Source organism: Malaclemys terrapin, chromosome 3 (assembly GCF_027887155.1).
Source record: "Malaclemys terrapin pileata isolate rMalTer1 chromosome 3, rMalTer1.hap1, whole genome shotgun sequence".
Taxonomy (NCBI): Eukaryota; Metazoa; Chordata; order Testudines; family Emydidae; genus Malaclemys; species Malaclemys terrapin.
This window is the reverse complement of record NC_071507.1, coordinates 176,317,947-176,338,798: the sequence shown is the minus strand read 5'-3', so window position 1 is coordinate 176,338,798 and position 20,852 is coordinate 176,317,947.

Here is a 20,852-nt window from a genome sequence, read left to right as displayed (position 1 = left end):
CAAGCTGTTATGATTTGGATTTTCAAGCTTTTCTTTGCAACTTTGAGGGCTACAGATTTACTTTATTTTAAAAATGAAAGAGAAGATTCTGACAAAGACATGATTACAGGAGGTAGGGCTTTAAGAAAACTAACCAAGAATGCAAGACTTGTGATAAAATTGTGAGAGTTGGCAACACATGAGGTCACCTCCTGCTATCATTTTTTTTTCACCCTCCCAAGCAGGAAGAGATTTATGTGTACAGAAACCTCCTTACTCATAATGTTTATTTTTAACGTCCATCTTGTCTCCTTGTGCACTGAACAGAGGTATTATAGAGTATCCCTAATCACCAAGCTGATGTTTTTGAAGCCTTATGACATCTCTTCAAACTGCTTTTTCTAAAAATAGGCCTGGTGAAAAGATGGATTCTTATTTTCACAGGTTTCATACTCCCCTTTGTGGGAGGTTGTTTCTGTTTTGTTTTCCTTTCCCCACCTCTGCCCTTCCCTCCTCCCTCCCCCCCCCCCATATTTCCTTTACAATGTCTTCTCTGTATTTGGGCAACTATAGCTGGGCTACACTCTACTCCAAGAGTCCCATTGACATAGATTTGTTTTAACAACCAATGCTTTTGTAGCAGTTTTTTTTTTTTTTTTAAACCTTCCTCTGGGAACAGCTGTCAGCCCACATAACTAATATTTAAACAAGGGAATATATTAAGGTTTTACTTAACTCACTTTCACATGTTTTAGCAGATTATTATTATTTTTAAACCCTGTTGTGTTGTGTAAGTCCTGCCACTAAAACAAATGAACATTGTGTCACCATGTCTCAGTTCTTTTCAAATGTCAGAAACTGAGATAGTTGGGTACAGCGCTACCTACACTACTGTTATAACTAGCTATATGTGTAATCTTGATAGATTACATTTAAGGTGCTCTGTGCATAAATCTAGTCACACAAGAACAAGAGCTGTGGAAAAGGAATAGCATTAGGTGTATACTTTTCACATTCCTCTTCTTACAGCTTCCAGGCTGTCAAGATATGGCAATTCAAAGGAAGGTGATTTCAAGTAATGATTTAGATTTTTAAATGTTTCATTGAAATGCATTTCGAAGTCCTTCATCAAAAGTAGAAAGTACTTTAAAAACTGTGATTCCGCTCTGAAAAGTGACTGTAAAAATAGCATTGTGGGGGTTCCATATTTATTGTCTCTAGAGGGTTTCCAGAGCAAACTTGGTTTATAAGTTTACTAAAAGTGTATCTTTAAAAATTCTCTACCAGGCAAACTCAATTTGAGATTTATAGTCCTGACTGTGTTCCCTTTGAAATCAATGGCAAAACCTCTATTGAATTCACTGGGAGCAGTGCCTGACAGTTAAGTGGTGGTCTTTCTGACTGTGTCATTAAATCCCTCCTTTAGTTGCACAGGTATAACTACAGAGAGAATTTGGTCCTGTAATTTAGTTATTTCTAGTAATGATTTTATGGTGCATCAACCAGAATAAAATCCAGCTCACTCTCTTAGCACCATTGGCTTTATAAGGCTAACAGGAATATAAGGAAGTTGGGAATCGGTTACAGGGGGTGGATCACTTGATTATTACTGTTCTGTTCATTCCCTCTGAAGCACCTGGCATAGGCCACAGTTGGAAGACAGGATATTGGGCTAGATGGACCTTTGGTCTGACCCAGTATGGCCATTCTTAAGTTAACCATATAGGTCCAATTACTGCCCTCTTTCCCTGCCATTGCACTTCAGCACTACTCCATCAAGCCAGCTTAACTGGCTACTGGAGATTCTGCCAGTGTAAGGAAAATCCACAGGCAGTAAGGGGCCAGTATGATAGTTCTATACCACTCTTGCTACTACCTGAAGCACACAAGGCATTCTATGGCTATCAAAATGGCTTCGGGAGGGAAGGGCTAAGCAATTGGTCACAATTTAGAGCAACCTGCAGGTTGCTTTAAGTTGTACCCAGGGCTGAATCATACGCAGGATCAAGATGGCCTAAAGCCATGTTTGATTTCCCCCCACCCCTTTCCTAGTTCTGTATTGATCTCAGCTCAGCCAGATCAGAGGATCAGCATATGGACTGAAATTTTCAAACTTCAGTGCATAAAGTTAGGCACATAACTTCATATTTTGGTACGTTAATTAAAAATCTGCCTGACTTTCAGAGTTGCTGAGCACCAACTACTGCGAATGTTCTGCACCTTGGAACATCAGGCACCTTATTTTTAGATGACTAAATGTAGAGGGCCTACCTTCAGGTCCTAATTTAAAATTTTGGCTCAGGGAGCAGACCTGCTCAGGAAGAAGGTGTCATTTTAAACTGGTCAGTTTTCAGAGAAGAACGGCATTTTTAACTTAATACAAAGAAAGGGAATTTCCTTTCGAATGACAGCGAGAGTAGGCAGGTCTGCAACTCTCTTGTAGCCTGTGGTTTACTTAACTATTTTTAATGTTCTGAAGCGTTTATCTATTGATAGGGCTAACAGGCTCCTTTGCTAACAATACACTGATGACAGCTGTATATCTCACTTCCTACAGAGGCAAGCAGTTTGCCATCACTAAGATTGCACAATGCCTGCCAAGAGATCACTGCCTGGATGAAGAAGAGCTGACTCTAACTGATATTAGGAAAGACCAAATTTCAGGCTGGTAGAACAGGGAAAACACTGTGAAGAACTAGCTGGGACACTGACCTCCTGTCCTGCTGAAAACATCTGCTCTCTGTTTGTTAAAGGGTACAAAGCCTTGTGGTCTTCCTGGACTCATCTCTAACCCTGTATGCCCAGGCAGCAACAGTAGCAAGAAATGCCTTTTTTCTCCTGTTAACTATTTTTGACTTTGCTTCTTCCTCCCAGGTGAGGGTCTGGCCATAGTGATCCATGTAGTAGTCATCTTCAGACTGAATTATGATAATCCGGGCAGAAGATGGAAACAATACAGAGAATATGGCAGCCTGCATTCTAGTCAGATGAGCCACTATCACTGGTGCTCTAAACTCTCTTGGTTTCCAATCTGGCACAAATTTAAGACCTTGGTTCTGCTCTTCAAAGCCATCAGAATCCAGTTTATATCCGTGACTGCATCTCCATCCCTGATCCACTAAGATAGAATCATAGAAGATTAGAGACCTCAGGAGGTCATCTAGTCCAACCCCCTGCTCAAAGCAGGACCAACACCAACTAAATCATCCCAGCCAGGGCTTTGTCAAGCCAGGCCTTAAAACCTCTAAAGATGGAGATTCCACCACCTCCCTAAGTAACCCATTTCAGTGCTTCACCATGCTCCTAGTAAAATAGATTTTCCTAATATCCGACCTAGACCCCCCCCCACTGCAACTTGAGACCATTGCTCCCTGTTCTGTCATCTGCCACCACTGAGAACAGCTTAGCTCCATCCTTTTTGGAACTGCCTTTCAGGTAGTTGAAGAATCCCCCCTCACTCTTCTCTTCTGCAGATTTAATAAGCCCGGTTCCCTCAGTCTCTCCTCATAAGTCATGTGACCCAGCCCCCTAATCATTTTCGTTGCCCTCCGCTGGACTCTCTCCAATTTGTCCACATTCTTTCTGTAGTGTGGGGCCCAAAACTGGATGCAGTACCCCAGATGTGGCCTCACCAGTGCCGAAGAGAGGGGCATAATCACTTCCCTCAATCTGCTGGCAATGTTCCTACTAATGCAACCCAATATGCTGTTAGCCTTCTTGGCAACAAGGGCACACTGTTGACTCATATCCAGCTTCTTGTCCACTCTAATCCCCAGATCCTTTTCTGCAGAACTGCTGCTTAGCCAGTCAGTCCCCAGCCTGTAGCAGTGCATGGGATTCTCCCTTCCTAAGTGCAGGACTCTGCACTTGTCCTTATTGAACCTCATCAGATTTCTTTTGGCCCAGTCCTTTAATTTGTCTAGGTCCCTGTGTATCCTATCCCTACCGTCCAGCGAATGTACCTCTCCCCGCAGCTTAGGGTCATCCATGAACTTGCTGAGGGTGCAATCCATCACATCATCCAGATCATTAATAAAAATGTTGAATAAAACCAGCCCCAAGACAGACCTCTGGGGCACTCCACTAGATACCATTTGCCAACTAGACATCGAGCCGTTGATCACTACCCATTGAGCCCGATGATCTAGCCAGCTTTCTATCCACCGTATCCATTCATCCAACCCACACTTCTTTAACGGGCTGGCAAGAATACTGTGGGAGACCATATAAAAATCTTTGCTAAAGTCAAGATATATCATGTCCACTATTTTCCCCTTATCCACAGAGCTAATTATCAATCAGGTTGGTCAGGCATGACTTGCCCTTGGTGAATCCATGTTGACTGTTCCTGATCACCTTCCTCTCCTCCAAGTGCTTCAAAATGGATTCCTTGAGGACCTGCTCCATGATTTTTCCAGGGACTGAGGTGAGGCTGACCAGTCTGTAGGTCCACGGATTCTCCTTCTTCCCTTTTTAAAAGATGGGCACTATATTTGCCTTTTTCCAATTGTCCGGGACCTCCTCTGATCACCATGAGTTTTCAAAGGTAATGGCCAATGGCTCTGTGGTCACATCGTGCAACTCCCTCAGCACCCTTGGATGCATTAGATTCGGACTCATGGACTTGTGCTTGTCCATCTTTTCTAAATAGTCCTTAACCTGTTCTTTCATCACTGAGGGCTACTCACCTCCTCCCCTTACCGTGCTGCCCAGTGCAGCAGTCTGGAAGCTGACCTTGTCTGTGAAGACCGAGGCAAAAAAAGCATTGAGTATTCCAGCTTTTTCCACATCATCTGTCACTAGGTTGCCTCCCCCATTCATTAAGGGGCCCACACTTTCCCTGATCATCTTCTTGTTGCTAACATACCTGTAGAAATGCTTCTTGTTACCCTTCACATCCCTTGCTAGCTGCACCTCCAATTGAGCTTTGGCCTTCCTGATTACATCATTGCATGCACCCCAGTAGGACAGGACAGCTAACAGAGCTTAGATGAAGCATATAACAGCTGGAGCTAAATCATTCATAGTGGTATTGTAGCACATAGACTGCCACAGACTTGTGACAAAATTTTATGACTGCTAGAACTTGCTGCAAGGGACACTTTCCCCTTAAAGCTTCTCCACCATAACTGGAAGGGTTAAGAAGGATATAGGCCTGATTTTCAGAAGGGCTGTCCACCTACATCTCTAACTGAAGCAACAGGAGCTGCTGTGCCCAACACCTCTTAAAATCAGGCACAAACATACCCCAAGTAAAGTAAAGCTTCCTAGAATCTGTGAAGAGCAGAGAAAACCATGACATTCATTCAGGATGTTGGTGTGCAGAAATAAATAGCCTGTGTACTGCTTCGATACTACATTGATGGGTTCTGTGGAAAATTCTAGTATAGACAGGTTGGAAAGTTTCAGAACTTGGCATCTTTTTAGACCATGAGCCCAGTTGAATGTAGAAGCCCAGGTTTTGTCCTTGGTCAGAAATAGTTATTTTCATCTTTGGAAAGTTCAAAAATTGCCCTCTTTTCTTCCAGATGCACACTCTGCCACAGTGATCCTCTCCTTTGGCATTTAGGCTGGGCTGCTGTGATGTGCTTTAGTCCTCCTTACCCTTGAGAACTATTCATAGGTTGCAGCTGATGCAGAAAATAAAATCACAACTGTTCAAAGAGACTTGCTCTGAGACTTGGTGATGCTAATGCTCCTTGATCAGCATGGGATGCCTACAGTCTAGACAGTTAAAGCTTTAACTAATAGGCCCTCAGATGCACTGGTCTATTTCTGTTGATCCACTAACGACAACTGAGGCTGTTGGGGTTGGTGCTATTTATCATCCCTTGTTATAATCCAAACTTGGATCTATATCCAGATTTCACAGTGGCCACTGCCTTTTCTAAGGGGGTCCATGAAATTGGACAACTAGTGGGACTCAGGTCTGACAGCTGCTGACATTTGGAGAGTTCGAAATCAGGTTCTGGATTTTGTGTCCAGGGCCAGTCTCTAATTATAATGAATATTACTGCAGTGTGCTGAGTGTAACAATATATTTGTCTTTATTTAGTTATTTAAGAGTTGGGCCTGAACTGGAACACTGGATCTAAGCCCTTCTTCCTCTATATCACAAACTATAGGCAAGTTTGGTTCTGAATTCAGATTTGGGTCCTGAAGCTGCCAGGTGCGGACTTGACTTTTTAACTGGCTGAACCAGAACAACTGAACCTTGGAAAAGTTTGAATTCAGAGCTGATTTCAGATATGACCCTCACAACACAGATTCATCTCTAATTACTGTATAATGTGCTACATGGCATATAGCCTCTGAGCACCTTGTACTGTAAGGTATTTGATAGTCAGCACTGCAAGCACACACACTACTTCTGAGGTCAAATTCACTAAAGATGTGCAGGGTTTCAAGGGCTGGAGTGATGTTTAAGGGTATGTCTACACTCCATTCAGAGAGATGACTGCAGCAGCTATAGACTTGTAGACACAAGTTAGCCACTTGAGTACATACCAGGAATGCACGTGGGCATATACAGATTATGCAGCTGCCTGTGCTGTTGCAACTTCACTACTATAGTTATTTCAGCCTAGCTAGATCAAAGTTAGCTCATTTATGTCTATACATGCTGCAGTCACACCCTTTGTTGCAGTGTAGACATACCCAGAGTGGGAAGAACTTTGGACAGATTCTCAGGGCACTTCCCATAGGGATGAATGACTCCCTTGAAAAAATGCTCCTCCCTATTTTAATAATAGAGATGACATTTTTGGAGGAATTCATAAAAAAAAAATTCTGTTGCTTTTCATTGCTTAGAGTGTGAACAATTAGTTTAAACATCATCAGTACAGGATGCATTTTTATGATTCTAATATTCCAATCTTCTTCTGTATGTCAAATAACATCAGCTGTTTAGAAGCATTAAAGTGATATGGCCCAGATTATGTTTAGCCTTGTGCGGGGAAGTATGGTAGTAGGGAGTTAGGCTTAAGGAGCCTTTACCCAGTCATACTCTCCTCAACCCAAGGAACAGCCATATTTGCAGTCCCTGTGCTCAGGGAGTACTATATTACTCTGTCCTATTGCTGCCAGAGGCAGAAATCACCCCAAGGTACCCACTCCTTCTCCATCTTCACACTAGTCCATGGAGCTGGTAAACTGCAGAAGGGGACAGGCATCCCCCGGAGTAGGAGAGAACTCTCCAAAGGGATGTTGCAGCTTGCAATATCTCTATCTTGTTGGCACAAGAACAAATGGATATAAACTGTCCATGGCCAAATTCAGGCTGGATATTAGAAGAAGGTTTCTAACCATTACAGTGGCGGGGTTCTGGAAGAGCTTCCCATTCAGAGTTGTGAGAACAAATCACTTAATTGTAAGGGAGAGCTGGACAATTTTAGGAGTGTGATTTTTATGATGGGGTTGCTTGTGATGGTAGGGGCCAGGGTTTAGCAGCTCTGAGGTTCACTTCTGCTTTATGTCTTATGTTCCTAAAGCTCTTGCTTCAGTCTTACGATGGGCCACCTGTAGGGATCAGGAAGAGATTTCCCCTCCCCAGTGTATTCTGTTTGTTTTTAAGCTCCTTTCCCTGATGCATCAGGGATGGCCACGGTTAGCAATCAGATGTGGGATGGGCCAAGGCTCTGATGTGGGACCAAGCACCCGCCCTCCTCACGTGCTTGTCTGGATGATTCTTGCTCAGGGTCTAACTGATTGCCATATGTAGTGTCGGGAAGGAATTTTCCCCCCAGATCAGATTGGCAATGACCTTGGGGATTTTTCACTTCATTCTGCAGTGTGTGGATCCCTTACTAGGATTATCTCAGTATATGTCAATCACTTCCCTGCCATTTTGGGGGCCTTAGACTGGTGTTCCTCAGTCCCTCCTATTCTCTGCCTGTGGCATACCACCTCTGGGCGTAATACTTTTGTCTAATTTTGGTTGTTGGGTTAGTGTGTGGGTGGTGGTGGTGGTGGCCTGCGATACACAGGAGGTTGGACTAGATGATCTGATGGTCCCTGCTGGCCTTGTGTGGTTCCTAGCACTGCAGTATCTGCACCCCTCCACATGGGTGAGCAGGGGCAGGGAAAGTATTTCTTTATAAACAGTTCCTCCTGGGGGCAAGGGCATCGCCACACTGCCGCTAAAGCAGACATGAATTCAAATAATACATCCTTCCCCAGTATTAAAAAGTGCTCCATACAGTACGTTCACTGACAGCCTTAACCAGAACTTGGTGTCTTGATGGGAAGAAAGGATGGTCCAGTGGTTAGAGTGCTAGCCTGGGAGTTGAGACCTGGGTCCAATCCCCTGCTGTGCCACAGACTTCCTGTGTGAGCTTGGGCAAGTCACTTCATCTCTCTGTGCCTCCGTTCTACATCTTTAAAATGGGAATCGGAGCACTTCCCTACCTCACAGGAGTGTTGTGAGAATACGCACATTAAAGGTTGTGAGGTGCTCAGATACTATGGTGATGGGGAGCTATATCACTATCCAAGATAGATTTATTGCTTTTATGTATCAGAAATAAAATGAACAGATGAGTCTGGATACTTTCCCACTTGAACAGGCATCTGGTAGGAAGGGATTTTTACCTTTGCTAGCCTGCCACTATGCCGGAAGGCCTTACTGTCTAGAGATCTCTTTTCCCAAAAGGATTGTTTGAAGGAGCAACATTGCTCCATCAGACAATACTAACTGGTTGGCTTTGAGTCACAGTCTATGGAAGCAGTACTTAACTGAGACAGTGATTTTTGAAATGATGGATGCCCCTGCTGGCAACTGGGTATTAACAGGGCATGGTTAGGGCTTCTGTACTTTCCTAGATCAACCCATTTCTGAATACCATATCGCTGCTGCCATGCACAGAGCATCTTGCATCTCATTGAAACTGTCCCGCCAAATCAGTAAAATTATTTAAATACAGTATTTTATTAATTTATGGTATGAAATATTTTAGAGCAAATTCCTTTGATGTATGATATTCTAATCATACCCACAGGGCATTAGCAGGCACAAGGCACATCTGAGTGTCTCTAATTCCCTAATGGTGTGATTATATCGCATAATATTCACAACCCCCTGGAGCTTCTTTACTGGTATAAATAAATCAATTATTTAAGTCAAATGCTTTGATCATTAGAAGCTGCCAGTGAGTGCGAGAATGCCTGAGCTGTGCAGTTCACAGGGAATGATTTTGCCTGTGAACGGCCAGTCTGAGCACTAGCAGCACTTCATTTCAATCTGCTTTATAAATTAGATTGGAAGTCAGTTTCTAATACTTCACCCTGGACAGCAAGGTAGAGAGAACCTTACATGGGTGGAATGCTGAGATATTGCTGCCAACAGATGCTTTTATAGTTAACACTGCAGTCATAGGTTAAATATGGGCTACTGTTCATATTAACTAATAGCTATTATACAAGAAACTGATGCAGGGATTTCTGTGAATGCACCATGAACCTGATTCACACACGCTATATCATATTAACTATTATTTGCACATATGGGTGGAAAGGAATTTTGAGTCACTTGAGATATATGGCAAATTAGCATTTTATATCATATTAATGAAGTGCTAATTGCTCCTGGCAACCTTTTTTGTGTGCAAATTGAATGGGTCCTATTTGCATTGTCATGGAACTGCTGTATTACCTTGCAGCACTTTCCTTAAGAAGAGGCAGCACAGAGTTCATCAAGGAAAAATATTGCTAATTGTAAGATAATTAGTCATGAAAATAATATTGTTTAAAGTGGAGCAGCAATGCTGTAGTTTACATTGTATTAACCTTTTTAATTCATTTTTTATTAATAGCATTTGCTTTTGGGAATTTTACAAATACAACCCTCTTTTCCAATAATTTCTTCTCCCAACCTGTTTACCGGGGTGTGTTTTTCCCCTTAACCTAACTCAAAACAAAATAATGGAATGTCTTTACTATGCTGTTGCAGGCCATTTACCTGAGGTGAATAGTAACTCTGAAAGAGAAAAATAGATAAATATGTCTAAGATATTATATTTACAAGTTGTTTCATGCCCATAGACCTAATTCAACAGCTATGGTGTCTAAAATAAATTTTATAAATTTTTGGAGACATTATAGCTAAAAAAATCCTTGTCTGAATTTTATCAAAGTTCTCAGGACAAGGAAACTCTACATCGGATTGAGAAGTAGCATGTGAAATTTCAAGGGGATTAGTTTTTTGTGGGGAGGGGGAGATGGAGAAAGAGCAGGCTGAAAATTGAAGGCTAGATTTGACATTAACTATGGGTTGTTTGCATTGGAAAGCAAACATTTATTTTTCTCGTATCACCTAAGTGAGCCCTGCAGCAAACTGCATGGATCTGAACTAGAGTCTTCAAATGTATGCCACAATGTAAAAGACTCAAAGGCAGATCCATAAGTAGAAAATGGGTCAGCATGCCCTCTGGCACAGTCAAGTCATCCAGATTTAGGGTCTGGGCCTCATATTTTTTTCAGTGCAGTGTTAGATATGGGCAGATTGCTAGTTACATCCCAGGACAGTATGACTTGCAATCTATGTTAAGAAACATGTTGTCTTAGGTTGGGAAATAGATTGGGCAATATGTTGGGCGCATGTAGAAATGCATGTTCAAATGTCTGTTCCTTCATCTTGGCTAGATGACCTTTGCGGTCCCTTCTAACCTTATGATTCTGTGTGTTCAGAAATTTTTAAAGCAAATTGATCTGATGGACAGGCTGATATTGATTGTATTTCTATATATATGCATACCTTTATCAAAGACTCTGCATTCTCTTCAGAAGAACTTGCATAAAGAAACTACTTGCGCAGATTCTTAGGAATGTAGTCTCCTCAGGTGTGTATGCAGGGGAGGGAATCAGGACTTGTACCTCAAATACACATACTGAATACTGTGTCCAGCTGTGCAAACTATTGTAAGAATGAAACAATGCAGCAGCCAAGGACCTTCTGGTTTAGACCTAAGTGTGCTAACAAATAAGTAAACAGGTGTATTGGTCAGACCTAAAGACTAGATAGAGGCACCTGCGAATTGCTTTGTTCTGCCTTGTACATGCTCCAGGCTTATTTAATGTGGAGAATGTTGATTGTCTGGATCTGGGCCATATCCTGTCCACCAAGGTACCAAACCAGAAATACCTGATTTTGATGCTACTTGCATCTTTTTATCAAGTCTGAAAGAAATGAGTCATGCAGGGAGCTGGGCAAAACTAGCTTTGTGACATCAGCAGGTGCACCTGCTTTATACCTTCATAAAACATCTTCTACCTCACTACTACTTTCAGTGTGAGGGGAAATCTTTTCTCTTCTTGCCAACATTTTTTTTTTAAGTGTAGCTTTCATTCCTTGGAATTGTAACCTGGGCTTTCTTTCCTAGCCACACTAGTGGCTAGTTGTTTCTACTTAATCTAACAAGCCACCCACTGAGATTACGAACTGCTCCATCATCAGTAAAGTTTCTGTTCATATACAAAGTACGAGATCATGGATGGGCAGGATTACAGTGTAAAATGTGGGAGCAGAGCTGAAGTACATAACAGGATTGGTTGTAACAGATGTGAAGCACACATAGTACTATTTATTGTGAGTGTGAGTACAGTGAGGCTGGGGGAGGAGGCAGGGGAATGTGGTGAGGTGAGAACTTTGGAAGTGTAGGAGTTTTTGAGTTTTAAACAGAAGCTGAGCATAGGTGATAAGAGATTGTGAGCTGCCTGAGGAGATCGATCAGCAAAGCTCTGGCAGAGGGATATGGGAAGCAAGCACCCCACCTTTCTCCATTACTGACAGGTGGGATTGCATTGTTTACACTATTCTGATAGTCCAAACTGGCCCTGGAGAGGAGCTCAGCAGAAAGAGGAAGCCTTCTGGTAAATGAGGAAGGCTTCCTTTTGCCTCTAAAGCCACTTCCTGTTACATGACCCTCTTTGTTTCTTTCTTTCTTTTCTTTCCCGGCACTGCTTGCAAGCATGCCTGTAAGGCATAGGGGTTACTAGTGGGATTTGGAGCTTTCTCAGCTGTAGGCTAAACATCTAGCCTAGTTTGGTAGTTACCAAAAACGGTTACCAAGTGACAGCTGTTCGGTGGCCTGTGAGAAATGAGTTTGGTCTCAGGGAGTTCCCAGTGGACAGTTGTCTATGTCAAAAAAATCCCCACCACAGAAGACACTAGCTGGCACAGTGAGCCATCTCAGCAGAAAGAGCAAGGCTTTGGATGGGCTTGCAACCAGAACGTCTCTCTCTGCCCTGGAGGTGAGGATTGGGGCACGTAGTTTTGGAGCAGCATGAGGAAGTTTTTGCTGCTGGTGGTGGGGTGCACCTATTCTATGGCTAAAGAGAAAACTTCCTTCCAAGGGAGCGTGGGCCAGGCACTTTTCAAAAGTGCAAAATCAATGTGAATAATGTTAAAAGTTAATAGATTGAAGTCTGAAGCATAGCTTATGTGAAATCAGGTAGAGAGACACCTCCCTAAGAGAACTTGCCTGCTTAAAATGTTGCTTTAAAAGAATCCATGTTTATTGATATTAATTTGTCCTGGGTGGAGCAGGAGGAACTGGTTACTGAAATAGTTCCTAAAGGTTCAGGTAGTTGTAATGTCTGAGAGCAGAATAAAAGGAAACAATTTACATAAGATTTGCCATACTGGGAAAGACCAACAGTCTAGGCCATCTAATCTCGCATGCTGTTTCTGACAGTGTCCTGTCCTGGATGAAATAGAGGAAGGTGTATAAACCTTGCAGTAAGGGCCAGACTGACACTAATCTGAAAGATGGGGAAGCTGCCCTCAATCAGAATTCTTCCAGGGATTCCTAATTCCTAATTCCCTCTGCCTTACCCCAGAATGCAGGCTGTGGCTTAACACTACGTCCTGATTGAGACCTATTTGGGGCAAAGGGTATTGTATTCTGGATCTTGAATTATGTGGCTGGCTTTGTTCAAGTGTGTACAGTGAATACCTGTATGGCGTTCCTGGGCTACAATCAGAAATTAATCCTGCCTCAAGTTAGCAGCCCCCCAGACAACAGAAAAAGGTGCCGTGTATGGTCCCAAGCAGTCAATGCATAAGGAAGTTTGAAATTTGACTTGGTGTGCATGTGCCATCTTTCCTGGCTGTGACAGAGTAGAGAGTGCCCAAGAGACATCATACTCAGTATAGCTTGACATTTTTGAGAACTATGAAATTACTGACAAATATGATAAATTGAAATTTAGGAATGGAAACATATAAAACCAACACAGCCAACATCCCCAAGGGGTGACCAGGCTATTAACCTGAGATGAACTTCTTATTGACCAAAGTGTATGCAAAGAGATGCACTTATGCAGGATCAAAGGAGTTTATTGAAGGCCAAGAAGTACATGAGATGAAATTGAAAATATTTAGATTGCTGATCTCAAGAGTAGCTTTTATTAGCAATCTTATATAATTGTGTTAGGATATGAGTTAATTTCTCTAATTTCTAAGTACTGCATCAGAAGAAACAATTCTCCCTGAGTGAAATTCACAACAGCACACAGGACCAGTACAAGGTCTATGCACTGCTTAAATCCCATGTAAGCCCCTAAAATAAAGCTTAAGTGGGACTTAAGTGATGCATAATACAAGGGTGAATTTCAATTCTCATATACTAATGTAACATATGGTTCCATGGCTGTTATGGTAACGTAGGTTCTAAACACATCAACTGGAAAGTATAACTGACAGTCTTCCTGACTTGTGGGTTCTCTTATACTACAGAACTGAAGCTCTGTGAGGCTAAGAGAGAGGCTCTGAGAAACTGACCCTATCAGATGATTTTTAAAGTTGAGTGTTTTATTCTCTGATTTATTTTCTATGACTCACATGTTTCGGGGGATCTTGGTAAGGCTAGGTACAGTCTGACACTGAGGTGTTTTCCACCATTTGCTTTTTTTAATTGATCTTCTGATAAACTTTGTTTTATTCAAGATAACTTTGGTCTTAAACTTCTGGGCAATTCATTTGTGGTCCATTCTCAAAGGCAAGCAAAAAAAAATGTATCTGTCCTCTGGGCAAAGGGGAAAAAATGGTATATGATGGGGGAGAGGGCAGGTACTTGATCAAAGACACAGGGAAAAGATTTCCTGTTCTCAAGAGGTTTTACTTAGTGGATGGCTGGGTTCAGTAAGTTGCTTCTAACGGTAATGGGAGTATGGGACTGAAGGTAACACTCCCCTTCCAATGAAGTGTGAATAGAAAAATAGGTTGAAGAGTAAAACTAGTGAACATTCTCCAGTCAGAGAAAAAGTCCTTCATCGATGTATAAACTAAAAAGTGAATTGGTTCTGCAGCTCAATCCATGTTCCTAGATCTGTTTTTAACTGACAACACCCACCTTTCAATCACACTGTGACATCTGTAGCAAGTTTGCACACCTCTTGCTAAATATTTTCCTGTCTGTGGAAGAATGGTGAAATGGTTTCACAAGAACTCAGGCCATTTGTTTGACAGCTCTTCCCATATTTAATTGTCTGTCTTCACTGATAAGGAATGAGTACGTAACCTGGAGTGTAACCACCAGAGGGGAAAAACCGGAAGCTTAGTAGACTATCAGCTTGAACATAAGGTCTTTTCAGAAGAACTTGCCTTTTGTTTTTTGGGGAACCCCGAACTTATCACCCTTCTGCTCTTCCTCTTGCTACCACACACACATTTTGAGGAGTGAACCCCTACAGATGTTCCCAAAGGCTGTCTCCCCTTTTACTTATTGATGTTGCATTTAAGAGGCCCTATCATAAACATTCTTAAATGACTACACAGTGGGTATTGCTCATAGAGTGTTTTCTAAAGATGTTCATATCAGTGAAGGAAGTTGCTTTCTTGCTGAGACTTTCATAGCATGGCTGGTGAGGAATAGGGCCCAGATCCTGCAACACTGAAGGCCATTGCAGTTTTGCCATTGGTCTCAATGGGATCAGAATCATGCTTTTGGGGAGACAGAGTGTATATCTCCTCCAAAATATTAGTCTCGCTGCAGAGATTGCTCGTGGCTTGTGAGCAATAGCTCAGATCCTCAAAGGAATTTAGGCACCTAACTGCCAATGATTTCCTAGAGAGTGGATCTCAATGGGAATTAGGGGCCTAAGTTCCTTTGAGGATCTGGGTCAATATGCCAAGTCTCATTCAAAGACTGTCACATTGTGAAGGGATGTTTGAAACCATTTTGAAAACTTCAGTGTTTTTGAGATGTTCGTGGCATATGTCGCCCTATTTACAGTTTCCACCTCATCAAAAATGCTCCCTCTTTCCTAGAAAGCTAGAACCAAGTGCAGAGCCTTTGCTGTACAGCTGAGTACATGTTATTATTTCAGGGATAGTTTTACACTATAATTTTTCCACATTTCTTAATGGGGTGCATTGGAACACAGGTCTGGTCTGGAATGCCTTGGGGAGTTATACTTGCACAATCTTCTTTCGCCCCGCTCATTTTTTGCTCTCTGTGTAATCTGCCTTTCCCAACTGTATGACTGTAAATGTTGCATTTTTTAAATTTAGGGTTGATATCTCTGTGTTGAACTAAACCACAACAGTTAAAAATCACTAACTGGTGGCAAGAGAAAGGCGATTTAGGCAATATCTTAGGCAGAACTTCACAAACCTTTCTGCAGCAAAAGTACCATGGAAGATTCCCTACCTGTCAATCCAGGGGAGAAGCTAAAGACAAAGGTGGTTCCCACTGGAGAAAGGGAGTGTAAGTTAGCAGGCCTGGAAAATAACATGTATAAAAGAACTGATGGGCTTATAACACCAGTAATGACATCAGGTGCTCTGGCCACCAAATTGATCCCCTCCTACTCTTGTGCATCTCCTGTAGCATCCTGTCTCACTCCCTAGGCCACTGTCTAACAATTAGGGCATCTGTTGGTTTGGCAAAATGTAGATATGTTTGCCAACAAAGCCCCACGCTCACATTTTGCCAGCTGACAAGCAATAACCCAAGATAAACTGTTAAATTCAGAGGTGCATATAAATAGGGTTGATTCTTGTTTATGCTAAGACTCTTTTACTCTACTCTGGTGATGTAAAAGCACCTTTAAACTGACCACAAGCTGCATTAACCTCTCCCCCCTTAATTTAAATACATCTTATTTACTTTTTGTAGGGTTTGCTATGGTACTCATTACTCTAGTATCTGAACGCTTCAGATACATTCATTTATCCAGGCAATGTCCCTGTGAGGAAGGAAGTATTATTATCTCCATTTTATAGATGTGATACAATCGTAGAAATGCAAGTCTGGAAGGGACCTCAAGAAGTCAAGTCCAGTTCCCTGCGCTGAGGCAGGACCAAGTAAACCTAGACCATCCCTGACAGATGTTACATCCAACCTGTTCTTAAAAGTTTACAATGACGGGGATTCCACAACCTTACTTGGAAGCCTATTCCAGAGCTTAACTGCCCTTATAGGGGGACGTTTTTTTTCCTAATATCTAACCTACATCCTCCTTCCCTTACTGCAGATTAAGCCCATTACTTCTTGTCCTACCTTCAGTTGACATGGAGAACAATTGATCACGGTCCTCTTTAAACAGCCCTTAACAAATTTGAAGACTGTTATCAATAAGGCTACGATTATGTCACGGAAGTCACGGAATCCATTATTTCCATTGACCTTTGTGACATTTTCTGCCCTGGAGGTAGAGTTCCCAGCCAGCCCCACCCTCACAGCTCCCAGCCTCCAACATGGCAGGCGGAACCTGCAGCTGCCCAGCTGCAGTGCGGGGTGGAAGGACCCCGTGCAGCTGCCCAACTGCAGCCGTGGCCAGCGGCTGGCGGCCTCTGGAGCAGCCCAGCCCCAGGGTCAGGGGGACCCCGGAGCTCCCACTCACCGTATCGGTGGGGGACCCAGAGCCCCACCAGCAGTGGGTGCTGAACCCACGTACCCCTTTTGTCAGGGATATTTTTAATGAAAGTCAGGGACAGGTCACAAGCTGCCATGAATTTTTGTTTATTTCCCGTGACCTGTGCATGACTTTTACTAAAAATAGCCGTGACAAAAACTTAGCCTTAGTTATCAGATCCCCCTTAGTCTTTTTTTTCCTCATGACTAAACATGGCCAATTTTTTAAACCTTTTCTCATAGCTGAGGTTTTGTAAACCTTTTATCATTTGAAACTGCAGCAAAAAGAATGTGTGTAACTTGCCCAGCATCACTCAGGAAGCCTATGGTAGAACAGAACTCAGATATTTCAAGGCCTGGTTTAGTGCCTTCCCCACAAGACCATCCTTTCTCACCTTGTTTCTAGCTCCTCAGCATGTAAATGACACCAACTTACACTCAACCCTGGGTGAGTGGTTGAAAGTAGGTTTGAGGGGGCCTAAATGAGAATTAGGGATTCTGACTTGTATCACCTTACACAATATCTCTGAAAGAGTTCCTGATTTCTATCCTATTCAAAATCCCTTGATCATCCGTTCCAAATGAACTTCCATGTTTGCTCTTTGTTTTCCCAAATAAAAGCATTGAAACCACTTCTGTGCCATGTTTACTAAGCACGTGGTAGGTGGGGAGAGAATCCCAAAAGAGTCAGATCACAGATGTTAAAACCTGCACCTGCAATGGAAGCCTGGAAGCAGATGTGGGTGAGTCTGACTGACTGTGATTAAAGTTTTCCAAAGCAAGAGCCCAATTTTGCTGGGTAGGTTTCCTTTCTGAAAGTGTGGAGGGATCCCTCCTCCCAATGTTCAGTCCAAAGCTTTGGATGGCAGGAAGATTTTCCTTCAATACGTTCATAATATATAGGGGAAGGGGATAGACTGTTTATATCTTAAGGTTTCACTGTTAACAAAAGGGATTGCTTTTAGTTATATTTTTGTTTATGTTGTTGCCAGCCTGCCCCCGCCTTGAAAGAGTCAGAAAGCATTCTGTGGTATTTATTTCTAATGTAAACATCACAAGTGAGCTGACTAGTATGGTATTTTCAGTGGCAATACAGTATTTCTACTGGACAAAATGCAAGAATGTTTTATCTCTTGGAATTTCCCACTCCAGAATGGAACTGTTTTTCACCCTGCTGAGGCTGCCTCAGCTCCAAATATGGATTTAGCGAGTAGTACCAAAAATACCCATCAGGACCAAAAAACACAGCTATTATGGCGGCTTCTCAAAACCTTAAAGAAACACGTTAAGATAAAAATCTATTTAAAAAATGCCCTTGCTTGTGTTACTAATAACACGTTAGAACAATTATAAAATGGAAAGATCTTGCACATCTAATTTTGCTTTCCAATGTTTTCTATTAGTTTGTATGTGCACTTCTCTCAGATTAGAAAACAAGACTAGACTTCGGTGTTTAGTTAGTTTCAGTTCCTGCATCTCACACATTCAATGTAGACATACCTTTCACACCACTGACGGCAGCACGTTGGGTGTGGGTAGCTACATGCCGCAATGAAATATGCCACAATGGCTTTGTCCATATTGTGGTGTATAGCTACATGTGGCAGTGAAAGACTCTGGCAGGGGTGAGATACCAGGGAAAGGCTCTGGAAGTAGGCAGCTGATGGAGCATTTCACACTGCCTCCCTGTGCCAGAGCCTTTCCTCACTGCCAGAGCCTTTCCAGGGAAGCAGTGAGATACTGCTCTCCTAAAAATAGCAGTATAGATGGGAGAGGCATTGCTTGGGTGTGTAGAGAGCCATGCAGGGTACTTACATCAGAACCTTAGGATATCTTTACGCACCTAAGCAGTGCCTCACCATCTATGCTGCTATTTATACCCATGCTAGGGGGGCGTGCAGTGTATGTACTCTAAGGGCTGGTCCACACTAAGCCCCCAGTTCATGAATAATGTAGCTGAAGTCAAAGTATCTTAGTTCGAACTTAAAGGTACTTACCGCGGGTCCACACGCGGCAGGCAGGCTCCCCCGTCGACTCCGCCTACTCCTCTTGCGGAGCAGGATTACCAGCGTCGACGGCGAGCACTTCCGGGATCGATTTATCGCGTCTTGTCTAGACGCGATAAATCGATCCCAGAAGATCGATTACTTGCCGCCGAACCAGCGGGTAAGTATAGACGTACCCTAAGCACCGCCATAAGGAGTGTCAAAGGTAGACATACCGTAATATGACACTGCTGTTGTCTTTGGTTTTCCAACGTGGCAGGGTGTGGTGGGATCAAGCTGTGAAACCGTTTGTTTTGGTTTTGTGAGTACTGCTCCTAAGCATTATTCCTGTTTGAAGAGTTCAGCAACCATTTTGTTCCTAGGGTTTGTAGCCTGGCAGAATCTTTCACTCTGTGCTCTCTTCTTGTGACATTCCTTTTTTCTTCTTGCTGTGTTGATCTCTTAATGTAAAATATGGTATGTTCTGAATAAAAGCATCTATTTGCTCTTTGTTTACTGTTGAAATCCCCAAGCCCTATTTCCACTGACGTTATTAATTATCGAAAGCACTTGTATTCATAGTTAATTCTGAAAAAAATATTTATATATAAATCTTAACAAAACATAGGTCTTTAGCTATATGTTATTTAGAGATCTAGCTTATATGCTTTATGATTGTTATGCAGTGAGAGAGAGTTGTAAAGAGGTGATACGCAATGGTGCAATGTCAAATCCTAAGAAAGAAAATATTCCCTACTCTACATAACAAAGGGATAATTCTAATGACTGTCTCCCATGACAAAATAAACTACTGTGAACCTCAAAAGGGCTGTTCCTATCACCAGAACCCTGAGATGGAGTTATAGCCATAATTTATTTATATGCATTTTGATAGTCAGTCTCCATAAGAATCATAGGACTGGAAAGGACCTCAAGAAGTTTTCTAGTCCAGTCTCCTGCACTCAAGGCAAGATTAAGAATTATATAGACCATCCCGGACAGGTGTTTGTCTAATCTCTTAAAAACTTCCAATGACAAAGATTCCACAATCTCCCTAGGCAATTTATTCCAGTGCATAATCACCCTGACAGTTAGGAAGTTTTTCCTAATATCCAACCTAAACATCTTTGCTGCAATTTAAGCCCATTGCTTCTTGTCCTAGCCTCAATGGTTAATGAGAACAATTTTCTCCCTCCTCCTTGTAACAACCTTTTATGTACTTGAAAACTGTTACCATATCCCGGCTCAGTCTTCTCTTCTGCAGACTAAACAAACCCAATTTTTTCCATTTTTCCTCATAGGTTATATTTTCTATAATTTTTGTTGCTCTCGTCTGGACTTTCAGGAAAGATGTGGATAAATTGGAGAAATACGGTGTCCAGAACTGGTCACAATACTACAGTTGAGGCCTTATCAGCGCAGAGTAGAGCATGATAAGGTTAAAAGTAGTATCAGCACAATGGTCTTATTGCTATTTGGTGAGACAATGGGAGATAGAAACTAAAAAAATCACTGTCCGTGTTGCTGGATTATCTCTTCGAGCCATTTTTCTTTCCTCTTTTGTGAAAATTTGAATGTACTGCCTTGCTGTCCGCAGGTTTCTGAGAATGGATTTTGAAACTGAGCTTTGTGTTTGGTCTAGGTGAATAATTGAGTGTGGGCAGGTTACCTATTAAACAATGTTGAACACCCTGGTTATCCATCCTGAGTGGCCCATCCTCAGTCCAGAGTGGTGGGCAGACATGTAAGGCTTCATATCCTGCCAGCCAATTATGGCCCAGCTTTCTAGTTGACCTTTGGTTGCCCTAAGATGCTACTGGCAGGGTGAGACAAAAAACCCCTTCAGAAGGGAATTTTGAATGGTGCTGAGGCCCCTGTTGCCTTTGCTCTCCTCCCCAGGGTGGTTGCACTTGGTTGTGTAACTTATTGGAACTTGTGTGATGAGCATGGGGAAAGTAAAGGTCTACATTGTATTTCCACCAGCAGTATTTCCACTTTTTGTTCTATTCAATTATTTGAAAGCTGGTGTTCCAGA